The sequence below is a fragment of the Neomonachus schauinslandi genome, chromosome 2, assembly GCF_002201575.2.
Source record: "Neomonachus schauinslandi chromosome 2, ASM220157v2, whole genome shotgun sequence".
NCBI classification, from domain to species: Eukaryota; Metazoa; Chordata; class Mammalia; order Carnivora; family Phocidae; genus Neomonachus; species Neomonachus schauinslandi.
In genome coordinates, this window is record NC_058404.1 from 62,404,396 (window position 1) to 62,426,523 (window position 22,128).

Consider the following 22,128-nt stretch of genomic DNA (forward strand, 5'->3'; position numbering starts at 1 on the left):
AAAGAAAGAAAGAAAGAAAGAAAGAAAGAAAGAAAGAAAGAAAGAAAAAAGAAAGAAAGGAAAGAAAGAAAGAAAGAAAGAGAAAGAAAGAAAGAAGAAAGAAAAAAAGGAAGGAAGAAAGAAAGAAAGGGTGGTACAATATAAAATTTAGAGGATTCAGAGTTGGAAGACCCTGAAGAACAATGCCACCACTTATCATTTGTATACACCCAAGACATTTAACCTCTCATCTCAATTTATTTTTCAAATGAGAATAACGATGTTACTTGTTCTATTAGGTTGTTGTAAAATCAGATTAGATTTTTGAAAGTGTTTGAAAAAACCAAGTGCTATAGAAATATTTAGTATTTATTATAATCTAATCCTTCCTATCCACTCAAAACCCAGTCCACATCTTTTTGTAAAGCATTCCAAGGTGAACTAGTAAAAGAATGTCTTTTCCTTTTTAAGTCCTATAGCAAATGTTTATTGCAAATGTTTACTATATTTTATACCAATTTATAGCATTGTCCTGAACAGGTAATTCAATAATGCAATACTGTTTAACTTGTCATAAGTGTATAAAGTGTCCTATGTGAAACTGACCTTACTCTGCATTTTTTTATTACCATCATCTGTATATTTATTCTATTCTATAATCTGGACTCCTGACCAGATTATAATCTCTTTTTAGGACAAGACACTCTCTTTGAGATACTCTTTAATTTCTCACATATTCCACAGGTGCCTAGTAAAAGAAAATGTACACATTTTTTATAGCTGATGTGGCTATTTGGGTGCAATGAATAGGTATTACTTTAATGTCTCATGATGAACAAAACTCATGCTTGCTACCTTGAAAGAAATATCTACTATGGCCCTAAAAGAGACAGGACATTACGGCTTGAGTCCAAAAATAAATATAGCTATGGCATGATGGTCTTTTACTAAAAGCATAACCATGACATACTCTTAAATATCAGTTCACACTGAGCTCTAGTCACAACTATAGTCTCCATAAGGAGAAAATTGCATGTTTATAATTTTTAAACCTTTTTAGACCACTGTGTCAAAAATCCAAACTTAAATAATTTCAAGAAAAATAAGCAAGCTGTCAGAATCTCTTGAGCCTGTTTTATTTCACGTTTTAGTTACAAACAATTAGCAAAATAAATGCTTACCGATTACTCTACTACAATGATGCAGAAAATATAAAACAGGTTTAAGGAAAACTCAAAGTTATGGAACTAAAATTTTGGAAATGGTTTTGATTTCTCAGTGGAACAGCTCCATGGATATAACATTGAACCAAACAGAAAAGAAAAAGAAAAACAGAGAAATGGAGAAGCTGACAAAAGGAGCCTGAATCTACTATCCTATAGAATTACTATCCTGACATACAGGTCTAATTCAAAGAAGTAATTCACTAAGGGTGAATAAAACTAAATAAAAAAAAAAAAAACTTGGCTAGTCATATAATTATTCTTTTGTGGATAAGTCTGAAGAAACTGCAATAATTAATCTAAAACTAATTAAATATATCTTATCTTCTTTCTTGTAATTTAAATAATTCTCTGCTTTTCACCTAAATTGGTTGGCTGTCCACCATAAATTAACCATGTATTCCATGTGTTGGATTTTTTTTTTCTTAATTCTGTATTTCCTTTATTTCTTCAATTGGAGCAGCAGTATGAGACAGCTGTTAAAAGCCCAGACTCTGGAATCAAGCCACCTTTGTTTGAATCCTGACCCTACCACTTATTAACTTTGTGACTTAGGACAAAATGCTCTGTGCCTCAGTTTCCTCAGTTAAATAAGTACTGTAACAGTATCTACTCCACACAGTTTTTATGAGTTTTAAAGTTAATATTTGTACTTAATATATTTTTTAAAACTTAGAACATAGGGGCACCTGGGTGACTCAGTCAGTTAAGCATCCGACTCTTGACTTCAGCTCAGGTCATGATCTCAGGGTTGTGAGATGGAACCCGCATGGGACTCTGCACTGGGTGTGGAGACTGCTTAAGATTCTCTTTCTGCCTCTCCTCCTGCCCCTCCCCACTCCACGCATACACACTCGTGCTTTCTCTCTCTCTAAAAAAAAACAAAAAACAAAAAAGCAAAAATCCCTAGTACACAGTAAGTGCTCTATTTGCTATTATTAATTTTAAGTAACTATAGAGGCCAGTGAACATTTTCTTAAAGGGCCAAAAAGTAAACAATTTATGCTTGCAAGAGGTCCATACTAACTCTAGTGGTTGCAACTATTCAACTCTGCTATTGTAGGATGAAAGCAGCCATAGACAATATAGAAAAGAAGGGACATGGCTGTGTTTCAATTAAGCTTTTTTTTAATACAACTTTTATTATAAAAATAAGCCAGCGGTTGCTAACTCCTGAACCATAAAGTATAGAAAATTGCTCCTATCTTGAAATGAACTGAGGCATTATTACTCTAAAAAGACAAGCAGTGATTTCTAGAATATAATGAATATCTGCCCCACTGGACATTTGTGGGGTCTCTCATTGGTAAGCAACTAGAGACTGAGTCAGATATGCAACATCTGATGATGCTTTTAGAAAACAGATTAGAAATCATAACATTGGTTTTAACATATTCAGACATTCTTTTCATTTCTGCCCCTAACCCTAAACATTTCCAGTATTCACCACTCTAAATTATTCTAGGACCTCTTCAAAGTTGTATCTGATGCTATTTTAACCAAATTGCACCTCTACAAAAGTAGGTATGTGTGTGCACATGTGTGCATGAGTGCATGTGTGTGTGTGTGATAATGTGTGTAAGTTCAGGGAGGGAGAGAGTATAAGCAGGGTAGGCCAGCAAACAGGAAGATAGTAGGGAGAGGAAGATAACAAGGTAAATATGGCTCAGGAGATAAGAACTAAATGGCAGTATGGAAAGTCACAATAAATAGGGAGAATGTAGAACACCAAATCCTTTGTGAAATGAGACATTAAGACAGGGCAGAAGGAAAGTTTTAAACAACAAAAGAGATTTAAATAATGAAAGAAAAGTTTTTGTTTACTGACATAGTTATCATTCCCCATGTTCTTCATTCCTTTGAGTAGATTCAGATTGTCCTCTGTTGCCATTTGCCCTCTACTTGAAGGACTTCTTTTGACATTTCTTGTAGGATAAGTTGGATAGTTACAAATTCGTTCAGCTTTTGTATGTCTGAAATAGTATTTTACCTTCATTTCTGAAAAGTATCTTCACTGGGTAAAGGATTCTAAATTGACATTGTTTTTCTTTCAATACTTTGAAGGTGTTCCACTGTCCACTAGTTTGCCTTGCTTACAATAAGAAACCAGCTGTCATTCTCATATTTGCTCCTCCATATACAATTCCTTTTCATGTCCCTCTGTAATGCGCTCTTTTCTCTGGTTTCTTTAATATTTTCTGTATCACTGGATTTAAAAAATAAAATTATGCTGTGACATCGTGCAGTTTCTTCATGTTTCTTATACTTAGGGTTTATGGAGATTATTCCATCTATAGATTGATTGTTCTCATCAAAGTTAGAGATTTTCAGTCATTTATTATTCAAATAGTTTTCTAGGCTGTGTTCCACCACCACATTTATCTCTTTTCCTTCAAGAATTCCAATTCCTTGTGGGGCACCTGGGTGACTCAGTTAAGTGACTGACTTGGTTTCTGCTCAGGTCATGATCTCAGGGTCATGGGATCAAGCCCCACGTCAGGCTCTGTGCTTAGCGCAGAGTCAATTTGGGACTTTCTCTCCCTCTGCCCCTCCCCCCTGCTCTCTCTCTCTAAAATAAATATTTTTTAAAAATTCCAATTACTTGCATATTAAGTCACCTGACCTTGTGCTCACTGATTCTCTATTCATAATTTTAAAGTCTTTTTTTCTCTTTGTGTTCCATTTTGCATAGTTTCTTGTATAGTGTTCAAGTTTATTAATCCTTTCTTCTGCAATGTATAATCTGTTCATAATGCCATCCAGTGTATTTTTAATCTCAGACACTGGATATTTCTTCTCTACAAATTAGATTTGAGTCTTTTTTATATACTTCATATCTCCACATAACATGTTAAAAATTTCTTCTAGTTTCTTAAACATATAAAATACCATTGTAATTATTTTAACGTCTTTGCCTACTAGTCTTATCATCTGTATCATTTCTGAGATGCTTTTATTTTATTGATTTTTCTCCTCATTGTAAATCATATTTTTGTGGTTCTTTGCAAGCCCTGTTGGGTTTTGAGTTATTTTTATTATAAAGACAGTACAACGTTACATAAAGTTTGGGGAAATGAAAACACAAAATGATTCATAACCTGCCATCCTAACACTGTTCATTTTTACATTTTCTAATCTATACTTTGTCCACATGCACCTATATTTTACATACTTTATATCAGAGAGCTATCATTATTGCCCACAAATATTCAGATATAAAAGGGGGGAGTATATATAAATATATCTAGCACTCTTTAAAAAAACTCTGTGAAGTTCTTACTGGTTTTTATCCACATCCATATCTCATTTTTACAGTTGTAAAATCAAAGCATATAGTCAAATTAATATTTCTATGCTGTCATTTTATATCATAATGATCTTTAATACCCTCATATAGTCTTTGTCATTATTTTTTCTCTTAAATATTTTAAAGATTAAAAAATTATGAGATAATTTATGCTTATTTTACAAGTGAAATAATTAAATTATATGAAAGAAAAAATTGGCAGACTTCAAAGATATTGCAGGTTCTGTTCCAGACCATCTCAATAAAGCAACTATTGCAATTAAATGAGTCAAATGAATGTTTTGGTTTCCCAGTGCATATAAAAGTTGGTTAATGCTATACTACAAAGTGTATAATAGCATTATGTCAAAGAAAGAAAAACAATGTATATACCTTAATTTAAAAATATTTTATTGCTAAAAATTGCTAACCACCATCTGAGCTGAAGCAAATCATAATCACTGATCACAGATCATCATAACAAGTATAATAAAATATTTTGTAATGTTGTGAGAAATTACCAAAATGTGACACAGAGACATGAAATAAGCATAAGCTATTGAAAAAATGGCATTAACAGACAGACTTGCTCAATGCAGAGTTTCCACAAACCTTTAATTTGTAAAAAAAAAAAAAAAAAAACACAATATCTGCAAAGTTCAATAAAGTACAATAAAGTCAAGTATGCCTATATATGGTCTCCATACCCTACTTCAGTTCCATTTCCTCAGCTAACAAATACTATCGCTCTGATGTGTATCCTTCCTTATCTTTTTCTATTTCTTTATCTTTCATATGTAAGCAATATATAGACAAATATATAATTTTTGTTTGTGCATTTTTTGGAACTCACTTTTTTTTTAATTATTATACCATGAATATCTCTCTAGGTCAAGAGATACATGCTTATCTAATTTTTTCAATAGCTTCATTTTATTCTCTACTAACCATATAACATATTTTAATCAACCATTTTCTTAATGATAGACACTCCCATTGTTTCCAGTGTTTTCTTTTTGTTTGGCAGGGAGGGGCTTTTTTGTTTTTCTTTTTGTTTTGCCTCTTAAAGCAATGCTGCGATACTGATTGCATGCCAGAAGCAATACTGATTGAATTTTAACTTGCTGGTTGCTGTATGTTTTTATATTCCTATAAATATTCTTGAGTTTTGTTCTGGGAAGCAGTGAAGTTACTTGGATCCTTTCTGATATTTTTTTCAAGCTTTGTTAGAAAGGACCAGAGTAGTGTTTAGTCTAGAGCTAAGTTTTTCCCAATACTCTGAAAAACCGCTTCTCAGGATATCTACCTGATATCCAGTAAATTATGGAGTTTTTCCTTTCTGCTAGGTGAGAATAGAACACTATTACCAGCTCTGTGTGAGCTCCAAGGATTTTTCTGTCTTATCTTTTTAGGGTAGTTATTTCCTGAGCCTTGGATAGTCTTCTTACATGCATACACTAATCAGCAGTCAGCTAACTATTCGGTTAGATTAGGACAATCTGCTGAATAAAACAAAACAAGCTAAGCAAGAAAAACTGAGCATAATGCAGAGGCACCAATAAAAAGAATGCAAAAGTTTAAGGGCAAGAGAGTCACTGGTGTACCCAGACTAGGAGCTACCCAAAAGCAAAGTGAAGTAGGATAGGATTATCCTTAGAGCTTCATTCTCCACCTTATTTTCTGTTCCTAGTACATTTATAAAACTGACCTAATCTTCCATGTTAATGATTTTCATGTTAATGACTTGATACTTACCTAGCAAAGAGTATCTGTGTTTTAAAAGAGGCATAGAGAGAGCAATGCTTATTTGAAAGAAATCATTAATAGCATATTTTCAGGAAACCATACTGAATCAGTAAATGACACATTCACTAACTCACCTCCATTCATACATAATAAAATCACCATCTCCAACTCCACCTATTTGCATAATCTGTTTCAACATAGGTTAAGCATGATAATTGGGATTGGTTAGAACTTCAAAACAGTATTGTAGTGCCTCTAATATGAGGCGTTTCGGGTTATAATCTCTAAGGGTACCTTCAGAGGTATATTTTTTACAAATTAGAGAATAGTATTTCCTTTGAGGACTTATAACTAAAAAGTAACAGGAAATTTTGAATGAGTTGTTAATTGAGGTTAAAGTCATATTAGTAAAAGTTTTAATAACCATGTGAGAAGAGGTTAAAGAAATTCTGCTTATTTTAAATTAAAAAAAGAAAAACCTTATTAATTTTAAAAAATTAAAGAGATTAAATAATGTTGGGTTGCTTCTCTATGTTTTCAAAATCAATAAAACAGAATGCATTAAATATCAAAATATGCTAAAACACATTCCTGATCTACATCACAGTAATTTAAAGAAAAGCATAATACTAGCTTTTTCTAAAAAGGTTAAAGAGTAATCATATTTGCCTTAAGGCAGCAAGTCAGTACAGGTAACTTGTATACTGCTTCCTTCAAGCAGTGTCTTTCCCTTGCAAATCACAATGGCTAGTTTGAGTTACATAGGGATTTTCTTTCCCCATGAAATTTGAATTTAATTCTTTCAAGTGAAGGGCATGAAAATGTTTACATTTACAATGAAATCTTCACACAAAATTCATGAAACTTCTGGAGTTCTTGTGCATACCTAGGACTGAATGAATGTACTGAAAAGTCAGCTAAAACAAATGGTGGCTTGATCATTATGAACCAAACTAAACATATGGTATAATCTCATAGAAGACGTTATGGTTATATTTAATATAAAATGATAAATTAGTTTTAAATAAAGCCATGTAATCATCATAATTTGTAAATTCTAAAAAGGAATTCCTTGATGATGCTTAACATTAGAAAGTCCTTTTTAATATTTAAAATCCTTTATAAATACTGCTATTTCTACCAACATGGCAGACTAGGGACTGGAGCCTCCTGCGTAACTAAAATTGGGAGATAAAATATTTTAAAAATCTCCCTGAATGTATGACAGGATGAGTGAACATTTTCATGGTTGAGTGAAGGAGGGAATACAGAAAAATAGGCAGAAGACTAAAGCCAGCTCTCAAGTGAGGAGATTTACCAAGCTTGGTTGACCTGACTATCGAGTTTCGTTATCAACCAGGGCTCAGAAGAAAGAAGACAGTTCAAGGACCACCAAAGCTGGAAAACATAATAGGCAACTCCCGAAAAATCCGAGACTCCCAAATCTGGCCTGCCTGTGTACAAGAATGAAAATTAAATTCATACCACCCCAGGTAACTGCACAAAATCTGATTATCTGGAAGCTTAAAACTAAATAGGAGAGAGAAAAGCAAATATCCTCTCAAATGTCATAGACAAAAATCATCTCCAAAGTAAGTTTGCATTCCAAATTTATACTACCATGGTAGCCTAATAAACTCAAGCAGATAATTTAGTTTAAATTTGTCCCGAACTGGGGGCGCTTGGATGGCTCAGTCGTTAAGCGTCTGCCTTCAGCTCAGGTCATGATCCCAGGGTCCTGGGATCAAGCCCCTCACCGGGCTCCCTGCTCCATGGGAAGCCTGCTTCTCCTTCTCTCACTCTCCCTGCTTGTGTTCCCTCTCTCACTGTCTCTCTCTCTCTGTCAAATAAATAAATAAAATCTTTAAAAAAAATAAAAATTAAAAAAATAAACTTGTCCTGAACTGTTAGTAATGCCATACACTGAACACAAACAAAGAATAATCCTTTCAACTCACTAAAGGAACAAATAACTCCAATCTTCCACAAAATTTCCAGAGTATTTATGAGGCTAACACAACCTTGACACCAAAACCCAACAAGAACAGTAAAAGTAAGGCCAATTTAACTAATGAACACAGAAACAAAAATTCTAAAGTACGTATCAATAAACAGAATACAAGGATGTAAAAAGAATAATGGATTATGTTCAAATTGGGTTCATCCCAGAAGTGCAAAGTGGGTTAATATTAGTACATCAATTATCCTAATACACCATACTAACTGGTAAAATAAAAATAATCATATCATCTCAGTAAAAGCAGAATTCTTTAATCTGATAAAAATTATCTATTTTTTAAGGACACCAATAGCATAGCTGATAAATAATTTAAAGCATTCTACTTAAAATTGAGAACTGAGTAATCAGCCCTCAGTCATCATTTCCAAATAACACTGGAAGACTATTAGCACATAAGGCAAGAAAATTAAATTAAATTAAAAGCATAAGAATGATAAAGGAAGAAACAAAGCTACAGGTTTACTGCAGATGAGCTGATTGCCTGTGTGAAGAATATACAGATAAATTATTAATATGAGTGACAGATTGGCAAGGATTTGCAGTAAAAAGTAAACATATTAAAAATCAAATATATTCTATACAACAGCAGTAAATGGCTTAAAAGAAATTTCATAAAATGGTACATTTATGTCATCAAAAAATAGAAATATAAATAATGTGTCAAAACATGCAGAAAAAAACCTTTATAGTTAAAAATACTAAAAATGTGTTAAACCGTATTAAAGAAAGCCTAAACAAATGCAGATACATACCATGTTCATGGATTAGAAGACTCAATATCATAAAAATAATTCTCTCTAAATTAATCCATAGGTTCAAGGCAATTCGCATCTAAACAGTGGAACATGGCAGTTGATTTCAAAGTTAATAAATAACCCAAAAGTCCAAATATAACCAATATACCCCTGAAGAATAACAACCTGAGGGGACCTATGATAACAAACATCAGGTATGTGCAACTCAAAGGGATCATAAAACCTTTTTGCTTTACAAAAGACAAACTGTTTTTTTAAATTATTATTATATTCTGTGTTTCTTACCTTGCTCATCCCTGTTTCTCCAGTCACTCAAGTGTACAGCCATGGAGACATCATCTTTGAGTCCTTCTTTCTTTCTCCCTCTGACCTTCACCCCCAAGGCTATCCAGTTGGTGACTGGTCTCTTAAATTTAATCCCTCTTTTCTATAACTACTGCCCCAGTACAAATGCAAACACTCATCACACTTGCCACTATTTTTACCATAGCTGTAACAAGTCTCCCTGCTCCCACAAGCTTCTTACCTTCCTACAGCTACCATATCAGACCATTCTTTACATCCCCACTTATCTCTAAAAAATAAGGTTGTTATAAGCCAGTAATCTGATCTAAATTTCCAGTAAATCCCTATCCTGATGCAAAGGGGATCAGGATTACCTCCACACCCCGGGCATTAAAAATTTTTTACACTGCACTTTCCCAAATCATTTCTTGCCAAAGCACGAACCCTTACATACCCTCTGCACTACCCACATTAGACTATTTACCACCTCCTATACCACCTCCTCTTTCATAGAATTCCATGAATCTTCACAGCTTCAGTTTTTAATCTTATTTAACTCTATAAGGTTTTGCACCACCTTTTGTCCTGGAGAAAAACTTGCAAGACTGAGATTCAACTCAAATGCACCTTCCCTGAGAAGCCTTCCCCATCCCAAACATCATTAATGCATTCCTTCCTCCATGTTACCACGATATTTTGTTTACTGCACTTTCATATTGATAACTGAAATATCTGTTGCTTTTTTTCTGGTAGATTTTGAAATCATTATAAGAAGGGACACATCTTATTTGTATCGCCCCATCTTCTTGAAACATACCAGGTGCAAAATATTGGTATATTAATTTACATCTGTACAGTGCATCACACTTATGCATTTAATCCTTACTTATTTCACAGATGAGGTAACACTATCCCAATATTACAAATGAGAGAATTTAAGTTTAGCAGCATTAAGTAAGTAGACCAAAATAATAGATTTAAACACAGAAGATCTGAGACTTGCACCTAAGTCACCTAACACACTATCCAATGCTCTTTAAGTAAAACAACACTATCTAGATTCACGATACTAATGTCTCTTGGAGTTCATTCTTTACTATTATAAAGCTCAAGAACGAAAACTTCCTTTGGCAATGATTTGTTTGAGAATTTGAGACTCTTCATTAAAAAAAAACTATGAATACATAAGATAAATTAACTTATGATAAAAAAGTAGTTCTTTACTAGACAATTCAGATAAATTGAAAGTTTGTGAACTGAATTTTATAGAGATAATTAACAATATACACTTGTACCAAATGGAAGAATGTTTTCAGGATAGATATGTGATTAACTGATATAAGAATATATCTTTTAATATAGTGTACATTTCATAAAATACTTTAAGCCAGAAAAACTTTCCCATAGATTCTTTGCCTATAGCTCTTGTTCTCTCCATTATGAATATTGACCTCAAACTTGAAAGAACTGAATTCTCCCCATCCACTGGCCATTTTCTGCCCATCTGACAAGCAATCATCTCTCCAGTGAAACAAATAGAGCAACGTTCAATTCTAATGGTAATGTGAAACTAACAAGTTCTGAAAAGCACATGGGTGATGTCCGCATACCTGGTCACTGTTTTGACAAATTTTTTACTGATGGACTGAGGCTGGAAAAGAGGAATGGGAAATTATGCATAAATGCTTTCAACGATAATTTTGGCAAAGTCAAATCAAGGAGCTCCACAGTGATTGCAGCTGCAGTCTGTTGGTTGCCAAGATTTGGCTGGAACCATGAGAAACCTGAGGGGGTACTTAACAAAAGTGCCCACTTGAGAGGTGTAAGCATCTTCCCTTCCCTCTCAATGAACAGTATAGGCCATTGGCCCTGCAACTTCCTTGTACCACTTCAGAAGAGCTCTTACTTCTGATGTCAGGGATATCAGGTTCAGAAAGCTTTGTAGCTTGGACAGTCTTAGATATCTAAACCTCACAAACTGAGGTCCCAGAAAATCAAGGGACATCCCCAAGGTTACACACAAATAAAAGAGCAGAGCCACTGGGGCGCCTGGGTGGCTCAGTTGGTTAAGTGACTGCCTTCGGCTCAGGTCATGATCCTGGAGTCCCAGGATCGAGTCCCACGTTGGGCTCCCTGCTCGGCAGGGAGTCTGCTTCTCCCTCCGAACCTCCTCCCTCTCATGCTCTCTGTCTCTCATTCTCTCTGTCTCAAATAAAAAAAAAAAAAAAGAGCAGAGCCAGTAGTGGAAATTACATTTCTTACTACCAACCCAGTTTGTTTTCCAATTGCCATACCACTACCCACACCAAATTATTTAAAGAAAGCAAAACTTATATTTGCTTTTCAAAACCACAGTAGAATACTGCAAGTGAAAAGACTAGACATTTTTTTTCATTTACCATTTTTTTTTTTTTGCTTCTCTTGGACCTATAAACAAAGAAAAAGCCAACCATGTACATTTAAATATATTTAAGGACAAGGATATTGTATGAAGGACAGAAATGTACTCTAGTAGATAATGTAGGAAAAATACGACAAAAAGTAGTTGAAATTTCTGAATCAAGCTATCTGAGAACAATAAATGGAAATCATATTACCAATACAGACTTCTTCCAAATAATTGCATAAGTAATTATTGGTTACATCCCATCCCAATCCACTGCCAAATAACAAAGTCTGCAAAGTACTTTCTTAAAAGTTTTTATGCTCTCCACAAAGCTTTACTCTTCATATATCATGAGTAAAGAAAATTTCAGAAAAAATTTATAAGAATATATATCTCGATTGTCACAATTTATAATAGTACCCATTTTCAAATGCATAAATTGAAATAACTTTAGCATTGAGTTAAGTGATTAGTGTACAAGCAACTATTTATACAGAAAATATTATCTACCTAAAAATGATAAAGTTAAATCTTTACACCAGGTCAGGCATTGTATCGTATTTCATACTTCTGGAATTCCAAGGATAAATCCATGTTTCATCCACAGTAAGTGTTCAATAAAGGTTTAATGAATTTATGAATATTTGTAGCTTAGAGCCATGTGCTTAAACTTAGCTCTGTGTAAACATAGGATTTTGAGTATGTAAGCTCTTCAAGTTAATCCAGATGGCAAATAAAATCTGTACCAGAAATTACTGAAAGACTATATAGCCAAGATTCTACTCACACATTAGTCAATGTGAATTGAAAATTGTCAATATATTTTGGGTCTATTAAGCATTTGAGGAAATAGCCAAGAGAACAACACCGAGAAATGTGTACATTGGTTACCCCTGTTACCTTTCCAAACCTCCCTTACCTTTCCACTTGGAGATTTAACCTCTCAAATGCAAGATTTAGAGGACTTGAGAGGACTTGAGACATGAATGCATTTTTATATATGACGAGAAAAAAGAACTTTATCTACATATGTTTTTATAAAGATCATCTTCCCACAAATAAGTAGTTGCAATTAAAAAAAAAATCCTCTACCTCCTATTTTTGGTACTACGAGTAAAAATTATACAGTGTTTACTATGCTCCAGACAGAGTGATTTTTACTTTACATTCATGTAATAACACCATGAGGATCATAACATCATCTCCATTTTATATATGAGAAAACTGAAGCATAAGAGAAATTGCAAAAAGCCACACACAGTCACCATATGGTGGGTCAGGTATTAGAAGCCATGCCCATCTCACTCCAGACCCCAAGTTTTTAACAGATGCACTATTCAGTCTCCCTGAAATCATAAAAAATAATTTTTGAGGGGCACCTAGGTGGCTCAGTCGGTTAAGCGTCTGCCTTGGGCTCAGGTCATGATCCCGGGGTCCTGGGATCGAGCCCCACATCGGGCTCCCCGCTCTGTGGAAAGCCTGCTTCTCCCTCTCCCTCTGCTGCTCCCCCTGCTTGTGTGCGGCACTCTCTTGTCAAATAAATAAATAAAACCTTAAAAAAATAATAATTTTTGAAACCAACCCCAATTTTCAAAAATATACCTATCCAAAAGAGAGAGGGAGAGGGAGAAAAGAAAGAAGAAGCTGCAGCAGCAGCAACATGGCAACACATGGAATCCAGAGTTCTGGATTCAAATTCTGATTCTATCACTGGGTGCCATATGGTAAGTTATCTTAAAACACTAAGCTACGGGTACCATTCGATATAGAAATAAAATATGTTATGGGGTACTTTCTTCATGCTGCATACAGTTTTGTATATGAAGCCCCTTCCACCATTACACACACTGGAAATCTCTTCTTATTGTAAATTTTTTAATCCTGGACACACTGGAGATGTATCTTATACTCAGTATCTTTTTTTCTGTATTTAACTCTTGGTCACAAGTTCACCCAGCAAATCTCACAAATCTCTTTCCCCACAGAAACAGAGGCAACACAAACGCCTGATTTAGGTCATTACTTCCATTACCCATTCAAGATGGCAAATCCTAGTTATTTCTCCCTTGGTCGCTGCCTGCAGGCCACAGTCTACCCAGGTCCAGATATATACTATTTCTTCCCCTGGTACTAAAAAGTACTTATAAAAGAAAAACATCCCCTTGGTTCTTAGGTTTAGAAAAGAAGAAAATAGAAAAGGGAAGCCTGTTTCACCAGATTCTGTTCTTACCCATTTGTTTGAGAAAAAATACAAGCAGGAACTCTTCCTCCTAGAACACATGATAATTTGCTAAAAGTAGCATGTTTTCTTCAAAGAAATTGTAATTTAGTAAACATTACATAAAGTATATATTTTGAACATGCCAGACTTCCTAGTCTTAGGAAACCACACTGGAGTTCCAAGAAGTTTAGTTAACCCTATGATCCCCAAGGCTTTCAAGCTTTTGACCTTAGGGCTTTTAGACAAGTTAGGATTGAAAAGATAAAGTTATTTAAGAACCTTCTCACAGCATATTTGTTTTCTCAAAGGCATTCACACATCATTTACATACATAATGTACACAACAATCCACTTTCCTGCATCGCCTGCATTTGAAAGGATGTTCTTCACACTCTTTATGGGCTCATAATCATGCACTGAATGAATACTCAGACAGCAAATCTAAAGTGTGAAACAATTTAACACATACCACACAAAACGTCAGAGCTTGTGCCAAGAATGGGACACTAATGACGGAATTCTGCCTAAATCCAACTCAGCCGCTGCCTTAACTGACATGAAAAGCCTGCTGTCACAATTAAATACTTGGGACAACAGGCAGCAGTGTCTCCCTGACACTATTTAGCACTCACATATTTCTTTAACTCTATTAAAATTAATCATATGCATTTTTATTTGTCCCATACATAATTGGGCATTTCATTTGCAACTCTCCACACTTAGGGAATACTCTTTTGCAAGGGACTAGGATCTGCCCTATATTACATTCTATGCAATTAAAAATACTGGCCTTACTCTGACAATACAGTAGTGGGTCATAAAATGCAAGAATGTTGAAGGCAAGATGTATTCTCGCTAAAGAAAGTCATTTGCCGCAATGGATAGATGTCCATGATACAAATACCATCACTTCAATTGCCAGTCTTAACACATTTGTACTGGCTGAAGAGCCAGTGCAGGGGATTCAAAAAAAGAAGGGCATCTGAAATACAGAACCTGGGTTCAAGTTCTCACCACTTAGCAACTGTCATGACAGCCTGCCCGCTGAACCTTTCTGAGTCTGTTTCCTCATATATCCAAAAGGGGTAACAATAATATTAACTAATGGAGACATAGTGAAGATAGGAGACCATTTAAGGACACAAACTGAGGGTTGCTGGAGTGGTGGGGGGTGGGAGGGATGGGGTGGCTGGGTGATAGACATTGGGGAGGGTATGTGCTATGGTGAGCGCTGTGAATTGTGCAAGACTGTTGAATCACAGATCTGTACCTCTGAAACAAATAATGCAATATATGTTAAGAAAAAAAAAAAAGAAGATAGCAGGAGGGGAAGAATGAAGGGGGGGAATCAGAGGGGGAGACGAACCATGAGAGACTATGGACTCTGAAAAACAAATTGAGGGTTCTAGAGGGAAGAGGGTGGGGGGATGGGTTAGCCTGGTGATGGGTATTAAAGAGGGCACGTTCTGCATGGAGCACTGGGTGTTATATGCAAACAATGAATCATGGAAACACTACATCAAAAACTAATGATGTAATGTATGGTGATTAACATAACAATAAAAAAATTTTAAAAAATAAAATGTTTAATGTGAAAATAGGAATTATGTTATTTTGACATGAGTCACAAAGGCAATTCCTAGATATGTGAGGCAGATGGGGTCCAAGAATTCATTCTCTAGAAAGTTCTCCATGTGGCTGTTTTCTAGTTATGCATGATGTTCTTCCCTGGGGTATTTCAAAATTTAACTTCTACATATGAGGTATGCTTAATAACACAATAATCTGAATACAAAACACAAAATATCATAAACTCTCATCTATCAGGTATTTGTGGTCAGAAAGATCAGCCTAGAGGAATGGAGCACCATCCTTTCAGTATCACTAGTCCACAGAACTGAGGCCAAGGGGGTTCTCAGTGCTGCTCAAGAATAGTGATTATCTTAATAAACACTTCAAATCCACGCATGGCCAAAGAAGAGAGTTCAGAAATGTTGAGATCAGCTACCAGGCCAGGAACAATTCGGGGAGTCCCTGTGGTACACAATCCATGTGCTAACGGTTTAACACAGATGAGAAATGTAAAGAATGAAGAGACTATTCTACACTCCTACACCTCCACCTCTGCCTTCCCCAACACATGAATTAAATATCATCAATAGGAAGTTCACAACACAGGAAAGACATCAAATGCCGATAGTAAATACATACTTTGTGACTCCATCCCCATGGAACTCCCCTGATTTGTAAAATGGTGTAGTGTGTTAAAAACTGTTGAAATGTCTTTTTTAAACATTAAGGTGTATGCTTTGAGGAGGATACTAATACATAACATTAGATTTTGTTTGGGAAAAATAATATATGTGGAAGCACTTCTGACCTTCTTAATGTATGGTTTCAACTTTTTAGAACTATTATCATTCAAGAAAGTGTTTTGTTTTGTTTTTTTTTTAATATGGTCCGTAGCAAATAGTTTAGCTCAAACTCTAAATGTGAACTGCAAGAGAAGAGCTGAGTAAGACAAATGCCTCCTTGGTTCACTTTCTGGATTTCAATTAACACCTAATTTACAATACTTCTTAATACAAATATATAGCTGAGCTCCTTAAAACAGCTTGACAGGATTAGCACACATATTGTAAAGAGCTGACAAAACAAGCATTCCATTAGCCAACCCACAATGTCTCAAATCTAATAGTCAATATCCCATTTTCAGGGCTGACAATGGCAAGAACTAAATAAATAAGCAAGGGATTCCCTCCCTCCTGCTTTCTGGGAAAGAACACATTCTATGCAATTCATTCCATAGCTTTAAGGCTATAAATTTTTTTTTTATGTTCCTCCCTAAGCATCATTATTCAATAGATAACTAAAAGAAATAAACCACTAAAGCCATATTGCTAAATCGTTCTACTGAATCCAGGGTTGCAGAGAGGACTCTTCACCCCTTCATTTAGGAAGGATAAGTCCAGGATTAATTCCAGATCTCAGAATATGAAAGAACTGTAAGAAGTCTCAAAATTCCCCCAGTAGAGGATATTCTACATCCCCAGAAACCTTGCCAGGCACCTGAGCCTCGGCCTTACCCAGGCCTAGCTATGGGCTCAAGATGCTGCAGGGGGCTCTCCTACAGTTCAGGGGAGCAGCATGGCCCCCTTCCCCCACCTCCCCAGACACCAGATGGTCCCAGCAGGATGTGCAAGGCCTCATTTTAAATGGATTATTTACCTCTATCTTTTCCAAGCATTCTTAGAAAAGCTTAGGGAGGTCCTAGTTTTAAATATTTTAAGCAGATGGGTCTAAGGTACTATTACAAACAATAGATAATATTCTAAAAAGACAAAAAGTAATGATGGTAAATCACTAGCACTTGATACCATCTACCTGAGTTCTAGAACAATTTAAAGGCTAACCTCTGTCCAATACACTCGCTGATGAAGAGGCCTAAGAGATCATTAATGTGACTAATATTCTTAAGGTTTAGAGAGAATGTTATGGTAACTACAGACAAGTGAGACTAAATTTTAAATCAGGGAAAGCTGCTAAGATGTACAAAAATAGGATTCTTACATATACCATAGGGAAAGACAATATGGTTTCTGTAGAAGCTATACACGGCATACATTAGGCTTTCCTAGAAAAGTGAGCCATCGGGGTGCCTGGCTGGCTCAGTCGGTTAAGCGTCTGCCTTCAGCTCAGGTCATGATCCCGGGGTCCTGGGATCAAGCCCCGAATGGGGCTCCCTGCTCCGCGGGGAGCCTCCTTCTCCCTCTCCCTCTGCCACTCCCCTTGCTTGTGATCGATCTCTCTCTCGCTCTCTGTCAAATAAATAAATAAAATCTTTAAAAAAAAAAAAAGAATCTGCAATATTTGGCACATGCCCATATGAAAAATTATTTAAAAAAAAAAAGAAAAGAAAAGTGAGCCATCATGATGGCAAAAGGAAAAGTGTGGAATTACACACTAACTTTCTCAAAAACCCTTTCAAGGCTCTTACACACTTTTAACTGTCCCACTATAGACTAAGGAGGCCTAAACAGGGAAGGGAGGACTCAAACAGCACCTACTGAGCTAGAAATCATAAAGATTCCAGTAATTACTACCCGAACTGCCTCAGTGAAGGGATTCCAGCTAGATTTTGAACTGGCAAATGACAGTACCCTCATCAGGGGCAAAAAAAATGGGAAGATCTCAGGAGACTACTTATAAGCAAACAAAAAGGAGCTTCAAAGCTGGCTGACTCTGTGGGGATATATGTAAAAAAAAAAATAGTCTATCCAATTCATACCTAGTAACAGGAACTGCCATTTATGGGCCAAAAATGGATGTGGACCCTCACAACAAGGGATACAGAATCACTACTGGAAAATGATGAACAGAATTCAAGTATACAGAATATAATATCTATCCATCCCCTTTGCAAAAATTATACTTTGGCCACTTCCAAGTTGGCATCAGAAGCAGGAGAAGGAAAAAGAAAAAAATTAAAAACAAGATCCGAGGAATGAAAACTAAAAGAGAAGAGAGGCTGGTGAAGTGAAGCCACTCTATGAAATGCATTTTTAACATGAGGGTTTGGCAACTGACAGAAGTGCGGACCAAGAAATATATGCTTCAATATTTAATATTATGAAAGAATAAAGTTGACACAGCGTTGAACATCAAATTCCAAAACGTCATACCTAGGAGGCTGACTCTGAGGCTAGAAAGTATAGCACTGAGGACGAAAAGAATGAGAAGATCTTACCAAGAGATTATAAACTTATGAAAATCATCCCAAAAATTAGTATACTAGGACACTGGGATACTGATTATAAAGAACAACAGAAAGAAGAATCCTTTAGGAGACCAAAAGCCTATCTCTATGTAAACAGGCTTGCATATGCCACTCTAAAGGCAAATTTAACCTTGCAAGTCACTGACCTTTAACCATGTTTGGATTTTTTCCAGGAAAAGGAGACATTTACTCAGAAGATTCAAGATAGAAAGCCTTTTTTTTTTTTTTTTCAGGGTGTTCACACTTGTCCAAAAGGATAAGGACAAGCTTCTGAACAAACATTCCACATCATCAGTCTTCTCAGCCTCTACCCATCATTCAAAATACTAAATTCTTCAATCCCTCTTATTACATATTATATTTTCAATTGCCTGAGCTTTCCTGATATCCCCTTAAATACAAAAAGGGAAAAGAAGGAAGGGAAGGAGGCAGGGAATACAGAGTTGGTCTATCTGGTCTCCAGGTGATCTCCAGACAAATCTGGAACATTTAACTTGCACACTGAATTTAGCTCTTCACAGATATTAATACTCTGATTAACACCTATTGGAACAGTACAACACTGAAACAGGATACCTTAGTCTCTGTTCTGGAATGACTTCCTGCAGCATCAGCTTCCCAGCGTCCCTTAGGAACCTTCTGAACTAGAGAGAGTAAGATTGCAAACTCAGATGACTATGTACTACGCTGAAGAAAGACAATCAGATATCCCTTTGAATTATATGCATCTTTGTGTTTATCTATATATAGAGATTAATTACCTATATTCTGTCTTAGTGGATTCGACTATATAAATATATCTGAAGTTATGCTGCACTAACTTACCTACTTTCACTTATACCAAAATGTCTTTCTAAGTGAAAGTTCAATTAAATTAACACAAGGTTTCCTTTCTGTCCAATAGTTTCATGAACTTGAAATTAGAGTTCTCATAGGTATAAAAATTATAGTGTTTCACAAATATATTAAGAATGGCACAATTTTAACAAGTTGTATTAAGAATATTTCTTCTTGGGTAACATTACTGGTTAGAATAGAAGTTTGTAGATAAGAGATGAAGATCAATATTTATAGTCTATAGATATTGAGAAAGAATTGAGAACTTACTAGATACCAACAGTGGTAATCTATTCCTGGGATAAATATTAAAAATCAGGTATGATCTCTGTCTTCAAAGACTTTATATTACAATTGTGTTTGGAAAAGATGAAACTATGTTCTTAGTCATTTCATGCTTATCAGATATGAAAGTAACTGCACTTCTATTAGTCTAGACTCTAGGTAAACCTGGACAAATTTCTATTGCTTGCATTTCTAGGAAGGCCTCCAAAAGGCCAGCTAAGGATGCAGTGTAATTATTTTATCTATCTATCTATCTATCTATCTATCTATCTATCTCTCTGTCTACCTAATTGCATGACAGGTTTTGCAACCAGGAGACTTCAAATCAAGTTCTGGATAATCTTAACAACCATTTGACCTTGTGGAACATCTGTTTTCCTATCTGTGTAATGGGACGATTAACAAGTTCCACCATATTGGACTGTTGTGTTGAGCTGAAATAATGTACTTAAGAGTGCTTTGAAACTATAAAGCTATGTTAGTCATTATGACATCAAGCTGCTGTATAATTTGAGGAAAATTAGTATTTTGTTAGAGAAGTGCAGAAAGGACACTTTATTTTATGGTCCATGCCCTCCACTCTGCTCTTTGGAAAGGGCAGATTAAAGGTACCCCAGAATCTGGAGGGCACCCTCTCTGGCTTTTGTGTGGCCTTCTTTCACATATCTGTCCTCATCTTTCTATTTTAGTGACCTTTTTTTGACTCTTATTTGGGAGTTCAATGTGCTATTAAATTTTCTTTCTTGTTATTATAACTTTTACTTGTCTTACACAGTGCCAAAAGGGAGGCCACTCTTAGCCAAGACTTTGCCACTCTTTAGCCAAGATGGTAAATTAAAGCCTTTCATGTCACTAAATTTAAAAAGCAGGGTTGATCATTTAAAAAGTGATCTCAGATTTTGGATATACTTCTCAGCCTTCCACTTGGGCCATTCTTCTCTTTTCATTATACATATACAATATACACATAGACACAGGTATGCCTCTTGTACTCAAAGGTTATGCTCTAAAATAAACCAGTATTAAAGGAAAAACAAAAGTAAATGCTCTTAAAGTTTTTTTTTTCTTGCCCTAGATGTTTATTTGGTGAGTATAATAAACATTTATGCTTGAGGCAGATTTCAATACACATGGTGCAACCACTTAAATTTTAAAATTGAAAACATTCTTAAATAGAAAAAAAAGTTATGTTCACAGAACCTCATTCTGGACAATTTCTAACATAAGATAAGCCTAAACAACATAATTTCTGAAAATAGTATTAGCTCATTTTTGACACTTCTTATTTGAAATTAATGATTTTTAAAAGGCATAAACGTTTACTTGAATCTGTATAGAAAACTATATTTATTTTCCTGAAATCAGGTCAATGTATACATATGCACCGGTTTTTTCATATTAATAGCTGGTCAAATCTTTCATACATCAGAGCATCAGAATAGATGTTTTTCCTAGACAATCTTCAGAAATAACACTTCATTTCTATATTATCTAAAACAAGAAAGTACACAATTTTCACCCAGTTGCAAACATGATTCAAAATTAATTTCTCAATAAAATTGGGGAGTTGTATGTATGTTTGGGGAGTTGTATGGTATTGAATTCTGGTTGTCCAGCCACTAGTCACCCATCATAGCAGAATGGTGTCTTGCTCCCCAAACCATCAGGGAAGGCCCAAGAAACTTATGGTGGTATAGACTGAGTGTTAAAGGTGATAGGAGGAAACTTATAAACAAAACAGAGTTAAAACAGAATTCTGAGTTCCAGACTGACAAGTTTCTACTAAGCTACTCCAAGTTTTGCATAAACCATCTCCAGTAAGCGCGAACGAAGAAAGATTTGATAACATGCACAGAACACACATACGCTCCTTGTCAGAGCAATGTGTCATCAACAGTACAAATTAACAAGGGAATTTCCAGCATTTTCCCTCACTGTGTGCACTTCTCCTTCCTTCAGGACCAAGAAAGGTTGAATAAGGTTTACCTTGCTATGAAAGGGAAAGAAATCGCAGTCACATACCGACCAAGCCCGCACAGAATCCGCAGAAGCAGAGGTACTTTGGGTACTTTGCCCACTCCCTTCCTCTTTGCTTTGCCAAAGCCCACACCTCTAGAGAAGGGACAGAATGTGCCTTCAGCCTACAAACAACTCTACAAAGCCGGCCCCAACAACCCTTGTAACCCTCCTCCCGAAGTTAGTCGTAAGTCCACAATGAATTCCGGTCACCTCAACCTCAACTCCGCAGGGCCAGGGACCTGGAGCCCCACCCCCCCCCCCCCCCCCCCCCCCCCCCCCCGGGGGCCCCGGGGCCCCCCCCCCCGCGGG

General features: G+C 35.7%; 1 protein-coding gene across 1 annotated transcript in view; it reads right to left on the minus strand.

Annotated features, from left to right (window-relative positions):
• TLL1 (tolloid like 1) overlaps positions 1-22,128 on the minus strand; it is a 208,160-nt gene that overhangs the window by 184,820 nt on the left and 1,212 nt on the right. The gene's annotated exons all lie outside the window — the stretch shown is intronic.